The 25009-nt window shown below is 45.5% G+C and overlaps 1 protein-coding gene across 2 annotated transcripts in view; it reads left to right on the top strand.

The window, feature by feature from the left end:
- The first annotated feature begins 214 nt into the window (after positions 1-214).
- LOC120901263 (nuclear hormone receptor FTZ-F1 beta) overlaps positions 215-25009 on the top strand; it is a 43706-nt gene continuing 18911 nt past the window's right edge. Inside the window, exons 1-2 of one of the 2 annotated variants that reach the window (XM_040308973.1) lie at positions 215-325; positions 2726-3051. The gene's annotated coding sequence lies outside the window, so the exon portion shown is untranslated. The remainder of the gene's footprint in view (positions 326-2725; positions 3052-25009) is intronic. The other variant, XM_040308974.1, reaches the window with a different exon arrangement.

Genomic DNA, 25009 nt, shown 5'->3' on the forward strand with positions numbered 1-25009 from the left:
GCTACTCACGCTCTCTTTCTCTCTCTCTCTCTTTCTCTCTCTTTCTCTCTATCGCTCTCTCTCTCTCGCTCTCTCTCTTTTTCTCTCTTTCTTTCTCTTTCTCTCTCTTTCGGTCTCATTTCCATCCATCGCAATCTATGCTTCGGCTTGTCGGTCGGCCGAAGCGTAGGCAACTCGGAATGTGCTGCTGCACGATCGAGCCCTGCAGCCGCGCGTTCAATCTGGTTTTACGCGTCGAACGAGGCGGATGTGTGCGCACTCTCCGGTAGTTGGTGTGGGAAACGCGCCACAAAAACATTTTTCGAGTACGTCTGATGATTGAAAGGTGTGAAAATCCGTAAAATTACAGTGCTTTAGTTTGTATACATTACGGTTAATGAGTGTTGGTTAAGGGTTGCAAATAAATTAGGAACCAATCGCCAGCAAGCAGCAGTGCATGTGACACTATTTTGTAGGCATGTTTTACTGTTGTGAAATTAGTTAAAAAAAATATGTACAAGAAAAAAACAAATATGCGTAAAATAAGAGAACATATTCCCATCAACTAAAGGTGTAAAAGTGTTACAAAAAGGGAATAAGAAAAAAAAGGTTGTCAAATAACTACGCACCAAAAACCGGTTTACGTGATTTCCCTTTTGGATGATGTTGCACGGGGGGTGGTTTTGGGTATTTGGGAGGCCCTCCCCCCTTCCGTTTAGCCATCACAGCTAGCAGGCTGTGCTCCATCAACTCGTCCCAAAATCATCATTTGGCGTTGATTTTGTGTGCTTTAATTTTACAACAATCGCCCACGACAAAGGAAAAGAAGTCAATCCGCTATGAAGTGCGCCTGTCTATGGGTGTGCGTGTGTGTGTGCGTGATTTATAGCATAGTGAAGGGTGAAAGGAAGCATAACAAGTGTCTCGACTCGACTGCAAACAAAATCGAGCTACAACTAACACTTAAAGTCACCTGTGTGAAAAAGTGTACAATATTTCAAAGAAAAAGGGTGCAAAAATAAGGCAACATTTCTTGCTTTTCAATCCCTTCATCATCCCACACCTATAGGTGCGGCGGGTGATTGGGTGATGTGCTTCCCAACATAAAAGCAGCAGCAACAAAAAAAGCAGGAAGCAGAAACAGTCTCCCATCCCGTTTCGCCCGTTGCGCATTGCGAAAGTTCAAGTTCAGACCGTACTCCACTGTTTTGTATGTGTGTTTGAAGAAGAGAGCAGTGCGAAGAGTGTATGCGTGCGAGCGTGTGTGTGTGAATGTGTTTGCGCAGCAGACAGACACGGGTCAGAGCAGGCCGGCAAGAGGCGAGAGAAAGAGATGAGCATAAAAGAAAGCTTGGCCAGACCAGAAAAGAAAGCAGCAGCAGTCCATTGAAACGATGTGACAGGGGGACCATAACCCTGCAAGTGTGCACTTTTGCACGTGTGTGTGTGTGTCTGTCTGTACGTGTGTTTACAAACCGAAGGCAAAACATGAAAAAAAAATTGCATCAGCACAGCGTGTGTATGCTTCTGTACTGTTTCCGTTTCTCTCCTTTGTGTGCTGCGCGCACAATACATTGCACAAAAACCCTGCAATTCGCAGTAGGCTGCGTATCGTTCAGGGAGTTGGTGTGTAAAATTACCCTCAAAATTAGGCTAAAAATCTTTTGAAAATACGATTTAAAAAAAGAACAAAAAAACACACCCACACACATATATACATACGAAGAAGCTCAAGGCATCATTTCGCGAAAAAAACGGAACCCCATCGGGAGTGTGAAGTGTTCGTGGGTAGTATTTGGACACGGGCTTTTCCTTAAGGTGGTGTGTATGCGTGCGTGTGTTTGTGTGTGTACCTCACTACTACTACTACTACCGCCGATTGTTGTGCGAAAAGAAAACGGGGTAGATTCGGGGGTGGAGGGGTGGTTATTGGTGGTGGGTGGCCCGTTCAACGGGTTCTTGTGCGACGACGACGACCACGACGACGCTTGGCGACGAACAAGCACGCTTTCCACGCAAAAGAGAAGAGAGTGTGTGAGAGTGAAAGAGAGAAAAAAGCAGCCGCACGCAACGAACGCATCGAAGAAGAGTGTAAAAGTGCGAAACAAAGAAAGAAAAAGAAGAACAAGAAGAACAAGAAGCCCTGCCCGATCTACCTGTGCACACCTTGGTGCACATGGCGAGGAGCGCCGAAAAGAGCGCAAAGGGGGAATATGTATGTAGGGGATGATGTGTTTCTGGTTACCTGTCGGGTGTGCTCCACACACACATACACACACACCATGAAGATGGCACACCGCATCAAGTGCGTACATGAAGCTGTATCGGTATTTGTGTTTGTGTGTGTATATACGCGCGCGCTCTTATTGTGTTTGAATGCTTTGGTAGTGGTAGTGTGCTTTTTTAATGTCAATAAACTCTGCGCCTGCTGCTGCTGCTCTTGGCTGTTGGAAGTGAAGAGACGAAGAAGCGCCTTCAAAACGGAAAAGGCCAAAACGGCCGCCGTTGTTGGTGAAAAAATATTAGCCTCCACTGTTAGTGCCTGCGGTGGTGGAGAAGCCATTATGGTGGAGCCTTTTTGAGTTTTTTTTTCTTTTTTTGTACGGTTTAAATAAGTGTGTGTGTGTGTGTGTGTAGAATACTTGCACCAGGACTCCGCTCTTGGGTAGTGATTTTCTTGAATCAGTAGCAGTGTGAAAATTCCCATTTTTTTTATTAAACAAAACATACCCATTTTCTTTACCAGCTCGTAGGTGTTTTTTCGGCAGTTTAGGTCGCGGGCAGTACACATACACACATTTAGTACACAAATATACAATTCACATACGGTCCTTCACAACCTCTGCGCGCGCTCCCCCCGCTCACAAACCCACATGCATACGAGATTAGGTTCGCGGCTAGACGACGACACAGTGCAAGCAAGGATTAGTGGTGGTGGTGGTGGTGGTGGCCGTGGTAGCGGAAAAAGTGCCAGCGGTGTTAGGAGGAGTGACGGAGGCGGCAAAGGATTAACTCGTTCGTGGCAACAAGAGCGATGTCGTTGCTGCCGGTCGCGTGTTTGTTTATAAAAGGGTAAGTTTCGTCTTAACAATTAGCATTATTTGGTTTTCAACATTTTCTCAAGCCTCAAGGTTGGACAAAATGACTCTCTTAAGTTTAATAAATGTGTATCAACAACGGAGATTCTTAGGGTAACTTAGAAATTGCCATGCCAATCATGGTAGCACCTCGCGATGCGAAGTCATCTCCAATGTTTCTCAAAACCATCCAAGGTTTCTATAGAAATAAGAGTTTCATAGCAACATATTAGCTATTTATGAGCATATTAGACTCAATTGGACGGCCTTATTGGATGAGTCATTTGGTCCTTGCTGCGTCCAGGAGGTCTGGAGATCTGGATTGGAAGTTTAGAGATTATTAGAGCAACAAGATCCTCCAAACATTCAAATAAATCTACATTTTTCGGATTGTGGATAAATATATCAGAAAAGGCATACTGACTTAGCATTCCTTGGGATGAGATGGAAGAAAGAATGGACATTCTATGACATTCATTTGTTGAAAATCCTCGCAACATTACTACAGACAAGTATTTTCAATTGATTGTAAGCTCCGTTATGTGGTCTAATCATTATCAAAACAAGCCTAGAAACATCCAGGCTAAAGCCCCGAATAAGATAGACTCCAATACTGATGTTGTGTAGCTCTCCTTTTATTGGTTACAGATACGAATGACATATGAAGAATAAATATAGATCCTTAATGTATCCCAATATAAATAAAAAGTTCTGTGTATTAAATGATTTGAAAAAAATGAATTATTTATTTCATTTCAACATTGGTTGAAGTTTAAATTACCTTTATTCCATTGCTTAAACTTCAATAGAAGAATCGTAATTTAAATAATAAAACAAATTTCAACATGGAGCTACGAACGAACTACGATACTGTCAAATTTCTATTTGAAATTATATCCAAATATCAAATCATTTTTTACAAAACTTGTTAAGATCTGTATAAATCGCTGATCAGTTTCCATTGAAGTTAATGTAGTGAACGATATGATCATCCGCTTCTGATTAAATTGTTCCGACGATCAAGCACGATATCCGTGATCTTGTTTCCAGTATCGTTTCAGTGCCGAAAGATATCCAATTTCGTTCGAAAATGTCAAACAACTACAGAGCTGTCTAAAAAAAATTAAACTTCTCTGCCTCCATGCACATTAGTCATCTCCTCTTCAAAGCCAAAGAATCCGATTTCTTCTTTTAAAGCGAAATTAAAGCCTTCCTCTGGCTTCAAACCACACTCCGCCAGAGTTATCTATATATATTTAACAACATTTCAAGGTCACTCTCAAGGACATCCGTTGCACGCCTCTTTCGGCATGCAAATTCAACCCGGTTTGTGTTTTTTCTTCTTTCTTTTATTTAAATCACTCAAACTGAATGGAGTGTTGGAACTGGAAGCAAAAAATAAAACCAAAAAACAGCACCACAATCCGTGTAATCTGCATAAAGATTGCATATTGTGCAGATCGGGACGGTCATCTTCCCACGCTGCCACGGAACGTCTGACAAAAAAAAACCCCTCGAGGATGTCCATTTCCTGTAGTATGGGAAGGAGGCCATTTTGACGGCAGGCGTGTGCGTTTAATCCCCACACACAATCATGTACTCTTTTCGTCCATCATGGATCGTCACTTCTTTTTTGTTTTGGCGAAATCGTCGACCTGTTCACATTGACCGATTCCTGCCCGGCTTTGCCAATGGCGCTGAAGGAACGGCCATTTAAGGAAGGAAGGGAAAGCACAAGGGGTAATAGAGTAAGAGTGGGGAGAGAGAGAGAAAGGGAAGCACGAAACACCATTCCATTGAATAAATTCTCATCCCCCCTCTGAAGCAGCCGCGCCATTTGCCGCGCCGCGTTGTGTTTATTTTGTTCGACCGAGCCGCCACGATTTGACCTTGGCGAATGGGATCGGTGTCCTTGATGAGGGGTTGAGTGTGTGTGTGTGTGTGTGTGTGCGTTATTCTTTTTCGTCTGCCGCATTCAAATGCGTGTGATCATGTACAGGAAACCACCCTCACACCCATACACATGTGTGCGCCGCGGCGAGCTCGACGTGATCACGCTCTCTAGCGGGAAGCGCACGCTCTCTAGCGGGAACGGAAGGAATGCGAGACACGCAAGAGAGAACCTTTTTTTGTTGTTTTTGGGTTAGTTGAGGGTAAAAAAAAGAAAGAGCAAAAGAACAAAAATATAAATGCAGACGGTGGGTTGATGAGTGCAAAGTGAGCGAAACGTGGGTGATCGTTTCCGTCAACTGTGTTGCAAAGATGTCCTCCCGTGTTGCCGGTGCGCGCTTTTTGCTTAGAAAAAACCACCTGATGGAGTGAGGAATCCTACGCTTTTTTTGAGAACACACTCACACACTCGAAAATAATTATCATTTTCCAACCTCAAACCCCTCAAAAAACTGTACGCGAACCGGTTCCGTGCAGATCGCAGAAACTAACGATCGCGTCTGCTCCGCACGACGACGTCTGGCGCTTCTATTTTCGGGCGTGTGCATCGCTGCTTAAGCGCTGCTGTTCCCTTCTCGATTGCGCCCTTCGTTCGGGCTTTTCGGGAACACTTTTCGGGCCGTGTTTTGTGCGGCGTTTTCGTTTCATTTTCGGTTCTTTTCCGTCATCACGAGCGTCCCGAGAGCTGCCAGGCTACGTCATCGACCTTTGGCAAAAGGTTTTTTACTCCCTCTCTGTGTGTGTGTGTGTGTATGTGCTCTGAGGCACGCACACACACTCACACATAAACACAGGGCGTAATGCGCCCTCTAGCAAACACTTGCTGTTGCTGCCTGACGACACCGGGCGGCCGACACACGAGAAGAGTAAGACGGCCGAAAAGTCCTTCAAGGTCTTTTGCCCCTACACACCATCATCACCACCAAGCCGGCGACCTGCTCTTTGCTGCTCGCACAACTGCTGCTTTTTTGTTCGCATGTTTGTGTGTGTTTAGGCGTTTGCCTTTGATGGGTAGCTTTGCTTCCTGACGCGATGACTTCCATTCCAGTTTGGCCGTTGTTTTTTGGTCTTCGATCGTTTGTCGGATTCGAGGGAAGCATTTGTTTGTTTGTTTTGTTAGATTCGTTAATAAGTGGTTTATTTTCTCACTGGGTAGCATCAATGCAGCATCTCGATGGCTTCTAATTAACCACACTCAAGTTAGTGACTCCATATGGGTGGGATCAGTTTTTTTGCTATTGTCTTTGCAAACGAGGCTGCTGTTGTTAAGCTGATTATGTTGCTCCATATTGCATTATCGAAAGATTGTATTCGGTTGTAAAAAAAAGGGAAAAAACAATCATTGTGACGTACGCCACTCAGAAATTTCCACAGTATTGCATGAACTCATCACAAAGAGTTTGTTTGCGACTCAATTGCGATTCAAAGTTCTTCTAGCAAATAACAATCATTCAATGCGAGTTCAATAATTCATTCCAGAGTTTTGATGTCTGAATTGACTCTTTGCGCGGACTAGTAACTCACTCAATTGATGTACACTCAACTTGGAGTTAAATGCCTCTTTCGAGAGTTGATCCTCTATTAGCAAATAAGATCCTTGCGATGGCTAATAACTTGTTTTAAGTAAATCAAGCCATTCTTGAGCTAAATAGCTGTTTCGAGCGTTATATCTCTATATGCAATTCGAAACTATCTACACTCAGTTGTAGCTCACTCACAGTAAATTGAATTACTCCTATTTGCAAATACTCTTTCGAGTATTACATTTTGATAAGTAGCTTGACTTCCTACTATTAACTCACTCGTTGGAATTTATTTATCTTAGAGTTAAATAACTCTTTCGGATGTAGATTGTTAATAAATAATTTAACTGCTTGTGATGAGTAGCAACTCAACCACAGCAAATCAAACCAACCGTGAGTTCAATAGCTCTTTGAGTAGTAACTCAGTTGTTGAGTAGTAACTAAATGACAGTAAGTTGACTAGCTCTTTAAAGAGCTAAATCTTGTTGAGAGATTTGACACTTTATGTCGATACTAGTAACTAGCTCACAAGATATTTATACTCGTTTGAGTTGAATAACTATTCGAGCGTTCGATAAGTGATTTAACTCCTTGCGAAGACTAGCAACTCACACACAGTTGCGCATCATATACTTTAATTAATGGCTCAGATCTCTTCACGCTGACTTGAACCTCACTCACTGGATATTGAAGTTAAATAACTCTTGTGAGAGCTAAGTCCGACATACTTACCAGTGCCTCACTCAAGGTTAGTTCATTGATTCGTGAGTCAAAGAACTCTTTACATTACATCACATTAACTCTAAACAACTCACCTGCTGTATTTTTCATGATTCTAAGAAAGTGCGTTGAAGGATTAACTCATTCATCCTGAGTTCTTAGAACTTATGTGGTTATGTCCATCCCAAAAGATCTCTCTTAACTTGTGACCTTTAGACGTAAGTTCCAAAAGGTGCGTTTTGAAAGGAGCCATTAAAACATATTTTTTTAAACATTGTAGGACAATAAATACTAAACTTTTGAAATGGCATCTGTTAAGATACCCTTTTTAGATATCTCGCTCATTCCTATCCCCTCGGGGTAACCATTTTGCAGCTAATTTCGTTTGACGCGGTTTAAACAATCTTCCCGGCTTCCTGGTTTGCGGCAGGCATGTGTGTTCTCGCACCGGCCATCCCACCTAACGTCAAAGGAATCAACGACCAAGTCGTCTGTTTTATGCTTAATCATGACTTTATCGAGCGGCTAATCATCTTCTCGCCCTCGCCCCGAGCAACAAGGGAGCAACGAACGAACCTGCAATAAAGAGCGGTGTGTGAGGTTGTATTTTTTTTCTGCGCGAAAGATGATTCATTTCTACGCGCAGTTCACGTTTGCGCCACGGTTCGTTCGAGAGACGTGCCAACATGACGATCTCGTTTTTGGGCCTTGCTGCTGCTGAGGTCGTTGCGCAACCGAAGGGAGGGCATGAGGAAAGTAGAGTGCAACCCTGCCCCGAGCACCCAACATCATGCTTTTCCGTTCCATCTTCTCCTACCGTCAAAGACAAGACAAAGTCCACCACAAGAAGAAATAATAATAATAATATGTTCGAAACGTGTTGGCAAAACGAAACCAAAAAAAAAAAAAAAAATCATCTCGCAAAGCAAAACGCGAAAAGTCAAATGCCTTCCAAGAATGCGTTGTGTTTGGCTGACGAAAAAGGCAACGCACAACTCCCAACAAAAAAGAACGGAAGCACGCACCTTGTTGCGGGGAAGCAAGCCGGCGAAAGAGAACCGATAGAACGGAATTGAAGAGAAACTGCGGAGAGAGAGAGAGACACACACAAACGCACACAGTTTGGGGTGCTTTTTGCAAAAGTTCAAGGTCACTGAAATGTCGATTTACACTAACTCATTTTGCTCCGATAAGTGTGTGTCATGTGTGTGTGTGTGTGGGGAAGAAGGTTCGAAAATTGCGGACCGATCGTGAGGATCACTTTTCACTGCACGACGATCGCGTTTTTTTCGCATTTCGCTGTGGTGTGACCGATGGCAGGTCGTTGGCTTTTTTGATGTTTTCAAAATGCTCTGCTTTTCTCCCGTTTTCTTGCTTTGGGTGTACGCAAGGGAAGGTTTTTCACCCGGGGAGGGAAAAAAAGAACCATAATCGTTTGTCTGGCGGGTGTGTAGAGGTTTTGCTTTTTATTCTCTCAAGAAACAGTCATTGGGAAAACTCCAAATTTTCCCCAATGTAACGTTATTTTAACGTTCGTTTTTTGGCGTCTGAGCAGTACTCGTACAATGACCGAAGATCAGTCAATTGGATGGTACAGGGTGAAGCGGATTGGATGTCAAGGGCAGGGTTGCTTCTCCTTTTTCTGGAGTGATTAGTGCCTTACTATGCTTTGAGTGTTCTAAGCAGTTTTAAGTGCTTAAAAAGGATTTTTATTACTTGAATAATATAAATTGCATTTCTTAAATAGATAAATATGACTTTCATTGTATAATGATTCCTTATCTAAGGTTCTTGACATAATATTATCGTGAAAAGACATTTAAAGCCATTTAGAGTGTTTAATTTGATAGAAAATGATATTGATATCTACGAGAGGTCAATTTTACTATCGTTTGATCTATAAAACATCAGTATATTTGATCATATTACAAAAGTAGATGGCTAAATAATAATAAAAATAGATTTTCACTGTCATGCTTCCCTTCTTTGCTTTACGACGAAAGCTAGGCAGCCAAAGGGCAACAATACAAATTATTCCTTTGCAAATCTGTTAAAAACATAATCCTCTTTCGCCCGCAGCGACAATAAGAAAAGCATCAAACGGCAATTTCGGCATGTTTTGCTTAACAACGAAATTCTGCTAAAAATCTCTTTTCATTTCTTGCGGATGCTACCGTCGAAACCATTCGCACAATCATTTCGAGTGCAGCGAGAGACTCGTTCGTTGTTGTTTTCGTCTGGCGTTGTCCCGCCCTTTGTCCCCCAAAATCGCTGACCCTGATGGGCCGTCGCGAACAGCCCCGCGCGAAACCACTTGTGGTCGCTCGTTAGCATGCTTTTGATGATATTTGCAAAAATAAAACCAAAAACAAAATTCCCCGTCAAAACAAACCAGAACCAGAACACAAGTCCGAAACCCCAACTTCGGTCCGGTGGATTTTCAGCTGTTAACATAAAGCGCTACTGTGTGTACTTTGCTACTAAGATTGTCCCCACCTAAATGACACAAGGACGGTTTGGACAGACTCTTTACGAACAGGCTGTGTGTGCGTTTCTTTGCATCATCCATTCAGAAAACGATTTTAATTGCATCCCGGCCGTACGTCTCCGTTGGTTTGCTTTTGCATTGCTCCCTACCACCTTCAACTCAGTGATGCAACCGCCGATTCGATTTTGCAACATCTCTCTCTCTCTCCCTTGTCTGTGCCTTCCTCTCTTGTAGCAAAGAATGAGCGTGTGATCGCGTGCGTGCTTGTGATGCAATCCGAGCGAAGCTGAGTGCAGAAATCAATCAGCAGCTCTGCGCAAAACACGCGCACGTCACTGTACAGTGTGCAACACGCACTTGTAACCGCTGTAGCTGCACCACACATTTGAAGGCGATTATTAATCGGTTTTTTCGGTCGGTTTATTTTTAGGCTTCGATATTAATACATCGGCCGGTAGATAATTATTTGTTCTGCTTTTTTCTTCTGCTGCTTGTTGGTGTTGTTTTCGTTTCGGTAAATTAGTCGTTTTTTTGTCTTCTACCGCCGAATAGAGCTCGCGGGCTCTTACGTGAGATGGTCTGTTTTTTTGCTGTTGGCTCGAAAAAGGCTGACACCGCGCAAACATCATCAATGGTGGTGGGGAAGCAACGGAGGAGAAGAAGAAGAAGTGGGGAGTAAAAAAACGGCAAAGAAACATCATCGGAGCTTTCGGCCTGTGCGGGGTTAGAAAGGAGCGAAGGCCAGCCAGTCGTCGGTTCGCCCGGATCGCCCCGGTTCCCGTTACTGCAATTTAGCTGCAGCGAGGCACGCACCGCGTCCGACACGGACACATCAGCGACAGGCGTGCATATGGGGTTGCCTTCTCTTTCAGGTTTTTGGTTGCCGTTGCTGCTGCTGTTGCTGTTGGTGATGGTGGTGGTGTTTGCTTCACGAAAGCGGCTCCGATGATCGTGATCATGGTGATCGCACTCCGATGGATCAATGGTTCAAGAAGCCGAGCGGGCCCGGGGCACGGCAGGTTCGCAGGAGGAGAACCAACCGGTGGTGGATGCAAGATATGGGTCCCACGGTTTTGAGCCATTTCGTTTCGAGTTTCATTTTGTTGTGCTCTTGATTGTTGTTTTTTTAGTTGGGTCTATCCGCTGGCTCGGAAATCGGTTTTTAACACTCCTTCCAGGCGCATAGAAAGTGTCTGGAGTGAGTTTGAGGAGATCTTGAGAGATTTTGGAGATCACTTTTTTCAAGTTGTCTGGATTATTTAGCAGTATTTACTACAATTCAAGTTATTGTAGTAGTTCATAAGCTCATATCTATTAACAACAATCATCAACAATCAACACTGATCTCTATCTCAGACATCTTGTTCTTTTACAAGCTTTTGAGCAGTATTGAGATGCTCAGAATTTGCTCTCACGAACCCTGCTTTTAGATAGTTTTTACTGGAAAACTCGTGATACACCTTTCATTACGTCTAATGATGTGTTTCTATACATATTTGAATCCAATTCCTATCACTCAATCTAACGCTTCAATGCCATCATCCACCAGCGCTACAACCAGTTGATATTTGCATAACCTTCGCACGTCCTCTTGCATATCTGCAAGCTCTCTAACGCTCTAAAGCTTTGCCATAACGATGCAATTTCCAGTCCAATCAATGCAGCACAAGATCTTCCTCAAAGCACTGCAGCACCTCTAGTGTCGCGCGTTAATTTACACGAACACGGTGGGGTTTGAAGTTGGAACAAGTGGCAGCTAAAGTAACGATCATCATCTCATCTCGCTTAACAAGTGGCAGAAAACCGCGTAAGACCATCAAATCTGAACTCACTGGTAATGCTGAAAGTTTGGACTGTGTGGCGTATCTACCGTTTAGCTAAGCTTTGCCGTCAACACTTAAGTCGTTACATTATTACTTTACCCCAACTACCATTTTGCCATTCTAAACCCGTCGATTTAACCGCTCTGATATGGGTAGCAAAGACGGCCAAGAACAAACCACCGTGTGTCGCTCCGGCTTGCCCCCGATGCTTAGGGGAGTCAGCTTTTCCAACGACGTTATTCAAACGAGTGGGAATTGGTATAGGAAAAAAAACTGGTTGGCACTCCGAAACAGTCGGTGGTGATGGTGGTGGCGGCGGTGCATTCACGTCAGTGTGTACGGTTGGCATGTGTGTGCATTTAATTTCTTCGCCGACCTGCAGGCGGATTCGAAAGGTGCGCCTTTTCGGTGCGAAGGTGAGCGAGAGTTGTTGCAACTTGTGTGCGAGCGCGGTCGGTCGCCCGCACTGTTTCGAGCCTATTCTAACGTGTGTCTTGTGGACGTGGATTAGGCTGGTTGATCGCTGAACGCTTGCTGGCTGCTGCAAGGCACTGGCAGGGCACTAGGTTTGGTTTGGAGGTGCAAGTTTGCTGAAGAAACTGCAAGGCTACGAAGAAGTTGAATTTTGTACTGCAGCTAAGGATTTAAGAGATCTCAAGAAGCAAACGATTTGTATGATGATACAGTGACTGGAATGGTTATAAGTGCATTGGGGGGCATATCTTGAGTCAGTCTAAACGTCAATCCTTTAATTTCACATGTTTGGTAATGAGGATACAAATAATTTCGTGGAAAGTAAGTTCTATCCTCTTTGTTTGTTGTATTGGAAGAAAAATCAGTATCCTAACTGAGTATTCTGAATTTGTAGTATCTTTCGTATCACTTTAGAGACTATGAATAGGCAGAACTTTGACAAAATTGAAAATATCTCGAAAAAACGTGTTATTTTATGAAGTTAACGTCAAACAAGCGCAAATAGAAGTATTTTGTTGCAAGTATATGTGACACAGGATCAAGAATCAGTTCAGTAGAGCCTATAAAACACATATTCTTTAAAGTCTGAATTGGTTCAAGTACCATGTGCGTCTTCGAATGGAGGTATTTCAATATTCCGGAAAAAAGTTTTTTAGGAGTTGACCCACTGCAATCGATTCGACGTCCTTGTCGAGGTGAGAATTTTTTGTGATGATTTGTTACCTTTCTCGACTCGCATCGAATCGATATCATAATATAATAAGCCTGAGAAAAATGGGACAGGATTATGGGCATGATATCTAGTCTTTAGTGCTTTATACAACAGATACCAAAATTGACTTCAAAATTAGGATGCACTCATTCAACTGTCTGCCACTGTATTCCCAAGTCAACTTCAAACTGTTGCACTTTTCCCAAATCCTTAGACCTCGCTGGGTAACTCAAAAACCCACCCGTTTCTGTAATTATCAGTCATTACCGAAGGCTACCACTTAACCGTTGCCGGCTAACCCAACACACAATTGAAGTCTTAATTTAATTATAAGTGGACCAGTTACTGCTCCACCCCTCATTTAGGTCCGCGCGATAGCTCATTCGCGCTCCACAATGCAAATACACTGCAGCAGAGCGCTCCACTCCCCAAAACCAGCGCCTAGAACGGTGATCGTTAAACGATCTCGGTCGACCCCGCCGTTTGCTGCGGACGCGGTGAGGTTGACCTCTTCCCCGCTCTTGGGGCGATATGAAAAATGTGCACCCCGCGTGCGGTTGGTGCCCTGTTCCGGGGCAACCCGAGCCCGTGGCACAAGGCCAATCGCGGTGGACTGCTTGGTGGGAGTAGTAGAGAGCGAACCCCCTTCGCTTTGTGCACGATCGACGGTGTTTGCAATCGCCGCAGAGAGCTACAAATTTGAACCAATTTCCCAACACGAGCGAAGGGGAAACTGGGTTTGTTTTTTTTTTGTTGGTTCTTCCCCGTTGCTCTTCGAACGTCAACCTAAGGGGTCGTCATCCGAAAATGGTCGTCACCTTTCTCTTCTGCACTGCCCGGGCACCACCGATTTCGGTAGTTCAAAGGTACGAAAAGGGTAACGAAATCGGTGACTTGCGAAATAAATTGGTGGCTCAGCTGTTTTGCTGCCTGCTTGCGCAGATTTTGCCAGCAGCTAGTGGTGGGGAGCCCCATTCGGTGATCTATTTTACGTCTCGGTAGCGGCGACCCTTTCGCGCAGATGCAGGGTGAACCGGCGAACGGCGCGGTATGTCCGTTCCGTGTCGAGATTTTGGACATCTGTTTTTGCCCAAGAAGTTGAGCGAGGGGGCACCGTTCACTGACCGCTTGAAAGAAACCCCCCCCCTTCTTTACCGGTTCAAGGGAGGCCAGTTTTCAGCTTGCGCCCCCGGGAAAAAGCAGTGGAGAGGGAAATCGTGTGGTGGCCGTTTTTTTATTTATTTCTTTCGTCCACCTCCACTGTCTTCTCTTGCGAAAGTTGTACCCTGGAGGCTTGGGGCTTGTGTGTCTGTGTGGCCCCAACGGGAGCAGGAAAGAGAGAGAGGGGCGAGGGTCATTGCGTTGTCTTCAGAACTGGATCAATGTGGGTCTATCGATTTTTTTGTTGGTTTGTTTCGTGTGTTTTATGTTGCTCCCCACACGTTTCTGCGATCGAGAACAGCTGTTTGCTGAAGTAGGGAAAGGAGACAACACACGTGTAAGAAAGCAACGAACCCTTAGCAACCAACCTACATGATGATTCGGTTCGGTATCGAACCGGGGTGTATGATTCATCGGTCGGGTAAATGGCCTTAAGCGCCAAGCGGATCGCTGTCCAAATTTCGCTCCACACCGAGACCGATCGATGAAATGTAACCCGCCCGTCGCTGCAAACATGCTACGGACAGGGTCGTAACGTATTGTTTCCCTTCGGTAATTGGCACGTGATGAATGTTCTAGTGTCGTGTTGTTTTTTTCTCTATTGCCTCCAGCTGCTGCCTGTTGGAATCTAGCGTTTGACAGAACAAAATTTATGTATGCCTTACCCTATAAGCTTAATAATATGAATTGAAATGGCGAATGTTGTCTTGTTTGCTGGGTGCCTTTTTTGTTGGGAAACAAATCAAAGGCAGGGAACTACTACTGCCAGTGCCTTTAAAAGTGACCGTTAATCAGCATAAGATCGGTCTAGCTCTAATAAGGCTGACCTTTCCGATTGGATGTTCTTATCGCTCGGCGGGGGTGGAAAAAACGAGACGAGGAACCCTTTTCTGACTCCGAAAAGCCCGCACGGCACTTCGCACTAGAAAGTGAGTGTGAGTCATTTGGAGCAAATGTCAGGCCGGGGCGGGTTTCAAGTTACACGATCTTTTTCCACGCAAAGAAGCTGAACGGTAACCATTTTTTTCTCTGTTTTGTTCGCTCTCCATCACCTATGGATGGGGCCAGCCTTCTTTGTTGCAGCCTCTGAAGGCCACTGGAGCGTGTCGTAAAGAAGCGCAACAGCAACAACAAAGAAGCCACCCGTACGTACGATCATTGATGAGTCACTGAGATGCGATTTCCCTTCGCTCTGGCGTATGGCGAATGGCTATAGGTACCCTGCAAGCCTGATGCCCGGAAGCTAACCACATTCACCGCGTGCGCTTCTTCGCGGAGTGGGGGCAAGATTTACCCATGAGCCGGAATTGGTGAAGTCGATGACGCACGTGCCTTTTGTGGGGAAGATGAGTGGTGGAGGTGGTAGAGAGGTCGCTGTCAAAAATTGTTCAGTGACCTTTTTTCCCTTCTAAAGGTGTGGGGCCCCAACAGTGATCAAATACTGAATGATCTTTGGGAAAAGAATGGCACTGATCCATGTTACGAAATCGTTTATGTGGAATAGCTCTCCCATTACGAGAGTTAATTCAGAGTGAATGAGCTAAAATGACAAATCAAATCTATAACTAAGTCTGTGGGCGAAAGTAGCCGTAAGGCTCTAAGTCTATAACAAAAACCGTTTCTCCAAAAAAAGAAGTCTCCGAGAGATATCAACGAATTACTCTTCAAGATATATTTTAATTCAGAGCATATGAGTAAGAATGGCAAATCAAATTTTGAACTCAGTACCTGACTCTAATGATTCTCTCTTCAAGATGTAACTCTCGAAAGAGTTATCAAAAATCGTTCAATTCTCTGTTAGTCAATCAGGTCGTTGTGGAGCGTCAAATAACTCACCCAGAATTAACTTTGGACAGAGTTATCTAGGTCTTGTGTGTTAAATCTCTAATGAATTAAATTACAAAACCAACGCGACTGTTGATTTAAGCTCATTCTCAGCAAAGATTCCACTCTATGATTCTCCAAAGAGTTATATGACTCAAGAATTAATCGGACTAGCTCGAAGAGTTCATTCACACATGAATTAAATCTCTGTAGAGATTTAACTCACTCGCTCCTTCTGACCCGATGCGAACATCCCCACAGAAAGTACCGACCGATGTATGCCCTTTTGGTGGAGTCATCTCTCTCATGCATTATGCATGGAATTTTCTGAACTTCCCGCATTTTGGAGTGGTATTGTTCTTACACCCCGAATCGGTAAACGCTGAATCATCGAAATGTCATTTAAAGACTTGTGTTTGTGAGTGTTGGTGCCTACTCTTGTAAAATGACTCAATTTACCGTAACGTGAGCCACCCGTAGTTGTCCGGTGTGGTTTATTCCTGTCGTCACCCTTTCGTTCCAATGCGGCCATTTACACTGCACAGGTGAGGTGAGGCTCACACTATTATTAGCTTGTGCGTCCTTGTATGCATGAGATCGTCCCTTTTCGACGTTGTTGTTGTTGTTACCCAACCCAAACCTCGTGTATAGTGTAAAACTAGAGTAGTGAGGGAGCATGCACAGGCATCAACAACATCAACCATAACAGCAGCAGCAGCAGCAAAAAAAAGATCACTTGACGACCTTGAAGGTCGGAGAGGGGTCTGGAGAGGATGGAAAGATCAGAAGAGGATCCAGACCAGCACTAATAAACGTGTAAGCTGCTTGCGTAAACCGATTCAGGCACACTGTGTGTGTGTGTGTGTGTGTATGCATGCGTACCCTTTTCAAAAAAAAGAAGCTTCACCGTGCACGCGCAAACGGTGCGCTTCACCGTTATTTGAAAAGGTCAAACTGGTTGTGAGGAAGGGCGGATGATGCACCAAGACCTTCCCCACCAGACCGCAATGCGCTCCCGGGGTTTGGCTGCCTAGCGTGCTGAATGGTGTCGGTTCTCGGTGTCCTCTTTTACGCTCTCTTTCTCGAAAACTTGTTTGCACAGCAGCGAGCACGAAGCTTGGAGCAGCAGCAGCAGCCCTCGATGGAGCAGCCTGCGGTCGTGCGTGTCGCACCGATCGGTGCGCGATATCGCCCCTACTCCCATCGCACTGTCCCAGCGCCATTTTGGGGCCTGCTTGCACGCAACCGAGGGAGGCCATTTTGAATTCTCTCGAAGATGAGGGGCAAAAAACAAACAAACAAACAAACCCCGGGAAGAGAGTGTTGTTGGCTCGTGTTTGGGTGCATTTTTGCAAGGCAACACGAGTGCATCTACTGTATCTTGGGAGTTCATTCTGCCCGGGGTCGAACGTGCCTGCCGCCAACTGCCGGATGGCGCACGTAGGTGGACTGTGACGCGCACCGGGAGCACACCGTGGAAGCGTGTCCAGGCGTAATGATGCGTTTTTATACACTGGTTCCTGACGGTGTGTGTTTGCAGCACGTAGCTGTGCATCACGTTAGGTCACTAGTGGGGAATGGGGGTGGCAGAGAGTTCCGCGAAATAGGGTATGATGTGTAGTGTGCGGCTTTCTAGCACGTCCACTTCCGGTGTTCAAAGGTGTCCTGCGTGTGCCACTACAACTCCCGAATGACCTTCCCAGTGACCGGGTAAAAAGGGCTTTTAGTAAAGCAAACAAATCGTATCATGCGTATGACGCTTTGTGTGTTGGAATTGAAGACTCGCTCACCTTCAAAATGAGGTCTTACGTATGATTATTCTCGCCACTACAGAAAAAAAGAAACATCTCATCGATTCAGGGTCATTGACACTCCCGCTATTGCGTTCGGAGTTCTCGACCAAGAAGAACAAGCGGCGAACCCCTCCCTGGTCCGTCAGGTCCGTTTTCGCCAGCGCCTGGCGGCTTACGCATAGGTAATACGCACGCATCGTCGTAAGATTGGAAATTCTAATCGAACCGTAGCCGAAGAACACAAACCATGCGTGCGTGCCGTGGTCGTCGCGACGCACTGCTTTGGAATTCTAATCCATAAGCATAATGGAACATACGAAATACGGCTGGCCTTAAGCTGGAAGGTACTGGTGCTGGAGATTGATGGGTAGGAAAGTTTGATGACACTGGCGTTTCAATGTCTCTTTCGCAGCAGGGTTCAACCAGCCACGGCTTGGATGACACACCGGCGTGTCTATAGCGTATTATAGCACTTCAAAGTACACTCCCGAGCACAAACAAACTGTTGTGGATAAAGATAACATCCACTCACCTGCTTATGTGGTTGGTTGATTGGTTTCCAGAATTGGCATCTGCTCAGAATTCCCGTTTATCAACCAGCCCCAATTGCCGTTCTCATTTCGTTCGTTCCATATTGGGACGAATTGGCCGGTTGTTTTTCTGCTATAAAATCTCTCCCAAATTGTCTGCAAGTCCTGAAAGACCTGAATGGAGAAAGAAATGCACAGGAATTGGGCAAAAAGAGAAGACGCCAAAGCTTTCCGAAATTCGATTCTTTGAGCAGTGCGCTCCAACGGGCTCTCTGGAGCCTTTCTTTCTGTACCACTCCAAACACCGCCACTGACAACTTCGCGTGACAATGTTCACCTCCCCGTTGTTGTCCCCCGTTTGGACATTTTTACCACCTTCTAGCGGATGCTGTCGGCATGCCATTTGCAATGTTGTCCCGAGTTTTATGCAGATTAATGCTCCCGATTAAGCTCTTGGCGAGGCTTCCCTCTATTACAAAACCTTAGTGTTATCACCTTCCTCTGCTCCTCTGTAGGTTGGAAGTGGAGAATGCGAGTGAGATGAAATAAAATTACTTGCAAAAAAAAAAGAAGTCGTCGCAAAAGCGAAACAGCCCAGGAAATGGTCATAAAATTTGGCACAAAAATTCCAACGGCTCGCGAGCTGGGTTCGGCAAAAATTAAAAACCAAGCAAAACTTAAGATACGCCAGAGAAGATGCTGGCAAAGCAGGCGATATAGCGAGAGAGAGAGTGGAAAAGATCAACCCTTTTCGGTGTGTCGGTCGGTCGATCGATCGATCTTACACACCACACCCGCCCGTTTGGTTCTTATTCGGCCGGTCGGAAAGCCTCTTTCACTTCCACCCCACGCGTGCTCCCGCCGAACACAAGTGTTCCAATGTCATGCGTTTGCTCGAGCAGCGGACATGTCACTGGCGTGGTGTGGTGTGGTGTTGTGCTCCATCTCGTTCTCCGTTTTCTCACAGCTTCGCGTCTTCGATCTCGATTCGAACCGCCCGCAGCGACGGCAAGAATCGGGTCGGATGGCGTCGTCCGCGTCGTCGTCGTCGCGGGCTTTTGCTTCGGGTTTTTTTTACAGCGCCGGTTCCGCGCGAAACAAGAATTGAAGATTAACGGTGAAAATGAGCCTTCCGCTGCCCATCCGCCGTTCGGCCAGTTTGGCCCTCGGTTCCGTTTTCGGGGTGGCGCTGTAGCTGGCGGTTGGTTGGAAGCCGATTGGACGGGAGTTGCGTTTCTGGTTTGCTGTTTTTTTGTGCTGTTACTATCCTTCTCTTCTTTCTTCCCGGGTTCTTCCCGGTGAAGGGTGCGCGCTTTCCGGCCTTTCCGGTAAGAGCTTTTTGCTTCTCACCGGTTGCTTCTTGCCCTGGTCGTCCTCTCAATGTCACGGTGGATCGGTCGGTCGGTGCCTCTTAACGGCCAGGTTTTACGAGGTTTCTCTTTTTTTTGTGTGTTACTGCTTCTGCTGCTGAAATAAGAGCTGAAGAAGTTTGCACCACCAACTCCGGCTCCGGGCGTGTTGGTGTGTCTGCACACGGGGTGTGTCCCAACGAGTCGGCCCTGCGCTCAGGTCAGATGGGAATGAACGGGAAATGAAGGAACAAGTGCTTAAGCGGAGAGAAAGATAAAGCTTGTCCACCGCAAAGGGAGGCTAACAAGAGGGCGGCCAGTGCGGGATAGACCGGGCACGGTTGTGCCAAAGCTGGGACCGCTCAGACACTTGTTCGCGGTTCGAGATGTGTTGTCGGCCTTAGGGAAGTGGAATAACGCGTGTGGAGGTCACGTTTAACACAACGTGCCAAATTCGTTCGCTCTCGGGGTGAACGGAGAGCGGGAAAAGGCGAGGGAAGAAAATGGCAGAGAGATGGAATAGTTTTTGATCAGTTGAAATGGCGAAAGGGCGTTGATAATATCTTCCCAGAAGCTCTTTAAACTCTGGTTTATCTTGTCATTTTAATTTTTATTTAAAATGCCTCTACTAGAAGCTAAGCACTCTGCGTTACTTTAGCGTTACGCGTAACGCCTGTGGGTCTGAAACCCAGGTAACATTTTGGCTGCATGCAACATGGAAATTGTTTTTTTTTTTTTTGTAACGAACTAAATTGACTACGAATTTGAAATATCTTCAATAAATGGCAATGTGAACAAAAGCTTCAGTTTCATAGATTGTGAACTTTTAAAAGCAAAGATGAAGCAAGCGTAATAATGAATGCATGTTACGAATATTGCATTCTTTTTGAGTGGACTCACACAGATTTCTCTAATCACTCTTCCACTCTTGTTAAAATCACTTAAAAGAATTGTTATATTTATCTCTAGCTTGGGAGTTTGATGTGGCACATAACTCTTCTCGAAAGTATTCAGTTTTACTCAAATTTTCTATATTTTTTGGAGTAAATCATGCATCCAAAGTTCAGAAACTCCACATTGTTTTTAAACTCTGTCTGTCTACTCTAGACATGCATCAATTCTTTAAAAATCCTAATATTAGGTCCTCGAAACAGTATTTCAAACGCTAACCAAGTACTGCAACACTAAAAAATGGCTATTACAATTTAATTTTAACAAATTTTAACGCCCCATTTCCTGATATTTCCACCTCTTTCTCAAGCTTGCAAAATTAGTGCCTCTAATCTCGTTCTCACGAGACATCTCCATTCGAAAGCTAATGTCACAAATTATGAATACTAAGCGCGTCCGGTTTTGGAGTTGACACACACACACACAGCCACACGCCGCCCAATAAAATGGATTGGTGCTGTTTGTCATCATTTCCTGTCGGCAGGGGAGCCAGCGCTTCTTATTTTTTGTTGATCCATCCGTGGCAACTAAAAACGGAGCCAACTCGCCGAGGCTCTGCAACTAAAAAATACAGATGACTCTAGCAGCGTGGTTGGAAAGCTGGAAAGAAATCTCTCTCTTTCTCTCTCCCAGAGACCAACCCGGTGGCATTTAGGATGTGTGGTATGTTTTCAACTTCTTTCGCTGCTTCTTCTTACTCTTCCCTTCGCTTGTAAGGTGTCCATTCCTTTTCTAAATGCCACCTTATGCCTAGTGCACAACAAACCTTCCCCTCACAGGGGGCTTCCCTGTGGTCGCGATTAACGTCATAACGGCAGTGTTTTCTTTCGCCGGCGTTCTTCTCGGCTCTTCTTTTGGGGCCGCGGCGGCGGCGGTGACGGTGCCGGCCTTTCGGGGTTGGGTCGGCTTTTGTGAATAACTAATGAAGCCTACCACCACACCCCCTTCCAGTGAGGGGTGCAAGTAGGATGGGTGTTTGTTTGTGTGTGCTTTTGAAAGAGCAGAAGCTCTGCGAAGCAGCTTCGTCACCCTTCCCTTTTCTAGGCGCTCCAACAACCCCTTTGAAGCTCCAGCTCTGCCGGGTCGGCTTCATTTTTGCATTTCAACCACTGCAGTTACCCGTACCCCTAGCTTGAGGCCGACACTTTTCCCCGGCTTCGCTTTGCTGCTACCAGGGAGTTTTGCATTCGGGATTGGGCCCCCATTGGAGTGTGGAAATCCCGCGGGACCGAGAGACATTGAACTTTGTTGGATCGATACGCACGCGGGGAGTCTCGAGCGTTGCTGCGGTGCACTGGGGAACAGGGTGGACGGGAAGCCTACCCACATTGACAAACATGTACACCTTCAACTCCTCCAACACCTTCGGGAGCTTCGTCGCATTTAGAAGAGCCTACTCTAAGCGGGGAAATAGAATGGTTCGAGGTTTTTGCGTTGCTTCATCCAATCCCCAAGCAACTCCACCGGTAAGTTGGTGTCTAAAGAATGGATGAAGAATTGCGCCGGTCTGGTTCCGGCTGGATGGGAAATACAACTACAAAAAGAATAAAGCCCAGGAATGTTGGGACGTTTGGAATGTCATTTGGCCCCGAAAAAGATTTCCTGAAGGCAACGGAGTCTCTATCTGGCTATGTTTTTCTGTGATGGACTTCAGGCGTTTCTTTTCCGATGTCGTTGGCATTTTAGGCCTGTCCAAAACGGGTGCAGAAACAACTGGCAAGAGGCAATGAAGATAGGATCATCCATCTCATCAATAAATCAACCACCGTGGAATGACAAACAAGCAATAAAATTGCAATATTGGAAAGCTTGTTCGTTCTATCGGTTCTTGAAGTCAACAGTGAGTGGCTTTAAACTAAGAGCTGTAAACTCAGAGCTCGATCTTTTGGCAAACCGTGCCAAAGAGCTTGCACATTTGCAGGTGGCAAAAGGCCTATCTTTTCACCCCTTCATCGCCATCCAAAGTCCCCACCACTTGGTGCCAAATTAGCACCGAGACCTGCCAGCGCAAGGTCATCCGTAATGCTGGCGGTGCGGCGCGCGTCACTGCGTCGTCACGGTGTCGCGTTTCGCTTCGGCTTGGCGTAAAATTAAAACTTCACAGTGTTCTGAAAGACCCCATGATGTGTGTGGGACGTGTGGTGCTGAAGACGGCTAAAGGTACGGGTTCGTGCAGTTGGTCCGTTGGTCCGTCCACACACAATATCTCCGTTAGGTTTGGTTTTGAAGGTCAGCGCTAAACTACCGGCGCACGGCGCTTTCGTCATACACAGACACACACACACAGACAACAGGCGGCTGTTGCAAACCCGTTGTACATGGTGGCAGGTCACGGTTGACCACCACTGCGCCTCTCATTCCTCTCTCCCAAAAGGGCCCCAAGACCTGCAGGTGGTGGTTTGGAGGTGTGACGAAGACAGTGCCAGCGGTTAATGGTTTAATGTACTCTAATGCCTGCCTGTGTGTGCGTGTGGGAAGGGGATGTCCTTGGAGCCGCTCCTTAATCGTCCGAAGCGGTTTGTGTGTCATTAGTGACGGATTAGCGTTGTTCGAGGGTGGTGGTCGTTGGTCGTTGTGCACAAAAAAGCGACAGAAATACCGCAACCGGTCTCATACGTACCGGGGGAATGGGTGTTCGTTTGCACTTGCAATCGCTTGGCATTCTTGGCTCCCGCTGTTTCTTTCGCTCCTCTTTCTACCCCAACCGCCCAGGCGGCACAGACAGTGCACCGAGCTCTGCCAAATATCTGGACGCCCCAATGCACCAGACGGTCGTCGGCTGCAACATTGTGTGTGCCGTGCTGCCGTGGTGCCACTTGTTGTCCCACACGCTGGCCGTGATCCAACCAACTACTACGAGACTTACTTCTGTCCTAGCAAATACTCCAACTCGTGCAAAAATCGTGCCCCTGATATCCGATAGCATTATTACCAGCATTCCAATAAATTTCCTTCCCGTTTAGCGCACGCCCTCGAACACGCCCGAACTCCGCCTGATCTGCTGGGAATTTTGTCGCCTTTGAAGCGGTTCGAAAGTTATGATACAGTTTGGTCATAAACGCAAGAATAGAAAACGCGCGCCCTCCACACACATGTATATGGTTTTATTGCATCCTTTCCTCGGCGGGATGATGTCGTTCAACGTAGGTCGTTGGCTTGTGGACGCAAACCATCATTATCCGGTTCTTTGGAAGTTGGACAAAAACAAGACATTCAACAAACACCCCTCCGTGTGTGACAACTTTACGATATATAAGAGCACGGTGTGTAAAACTCGTTGAAAAGATAAAAGCTAATTGGTGGAAAATCGCGAACGGACGCAACGTTTCCATGCAAAAATCCGTCCCACGCATACCGGGGGTCGGGGTCGTCCAGTCGTGCAACGAACAGACGAAATAAAATACTTCCAAACCCCCTCCCGTTTGGTGAGAAACGCTACCAGCGAGCGTCAGCGCGTGGGCAATCGACCGTTTCCAAGTTGGATTTGGAGCATCTTTTTATGCTTCTTGGAGCGGAGAGTCGCGGGAGATGAGACTGGGCGCTGTATGGCGCACTGTCACCGGCAAGGTCATCGCCGGCGAACGTTTTTTGATGGAGCAATGACCAATTATCGCTTTAGTTATGGTCGCCTCGCGCTCGAGATGCACTCTCCGTGGTCGTCCGCCGTACTTGGGACAGCATCGTAAATGTAGTTTTGTGTGATGATGATCTCTTAAACTTGCCGTACGGTTTGATGGGACGGGAAATTAATTTATGTCATTGCGGGCTCTGTGAACTGTAAAGTGTAGCGTGGTCAAGCGTGTGATGTGGTACAGTTAGAAGCGTTGTTGGGAGTTGCAGAGTTGCTTCAATATCCAAACAAAATTGTAGTTGAAGGTAGTTGAAGTAGGAACTCCAGATCACCTGAGATCATTGAATAGATCTCATAGTTGTGTGCATTAATTACATTTAAATATAGTCCTGATTGATCAATTCTTTTATTATTCTTATGATGTAGATTCATCTACATTAGGTAGTTGAAGAGGGAACTCCAGATCACTTGAGATCATTGAATAGATTTCATAGTTTTGAGTATTATTAACATTTCAAAATAATCCTGATTGATCTATTTCTTTATTATTCTTATTGATGATATCAGTAACAGTAATTACTATTTATTTCATTGCTGCAATTACAATGCTACTGATGCACAAACAAATATTCCATAGAATAAATGGAGACTTATTGATTTTAACATAGAACCAACAGACAGAAAATAGATAACGGAAACTTCATTTTTTCTATTGATTACAAGAACTAACTATTTGAGAACATTTTACTTGATTTAACTAGAAAAACTATTTAAGAATGAATATCTTTAATTCCTTCTAATCTTCTTCTATTTGGCGTAACGTCCTACGCAGACATGCCGATCTATACAGGCTTTTGAGACTTAATTCATTCCCATGCAGCCGGATAGTTAATCCTTGATACGGGGGGACGGTCCATTCTAGATTAGAACCTATGACGGACATGTTATTGAGTCGTTTGAGTTGACGACTGTACCACAGGACCTCTAATTCCTTCTAATATAGATCGCTAAATCATAAAAGTTTGGGATCATATTAATCTCCAACGAAATTCAATTCCCGTTCAATTCCAGTTCTTTCTGCAAA

The sequence above is a fragment of the Anopheles arabiensis genome, chromosome 3 (assembly GCF_016920715.1).
Source record: "Anopheles arabiensis isolate DONGOLA chromosome 3, AaraD3, whole genome shotgun sequence".
NCBI classification, from domain to species: Eukaryota; Metazoa; Arthropoda; class Insecta; order Diptera; family Culicidae; genus Anopheles; species Anopheles arabiensis.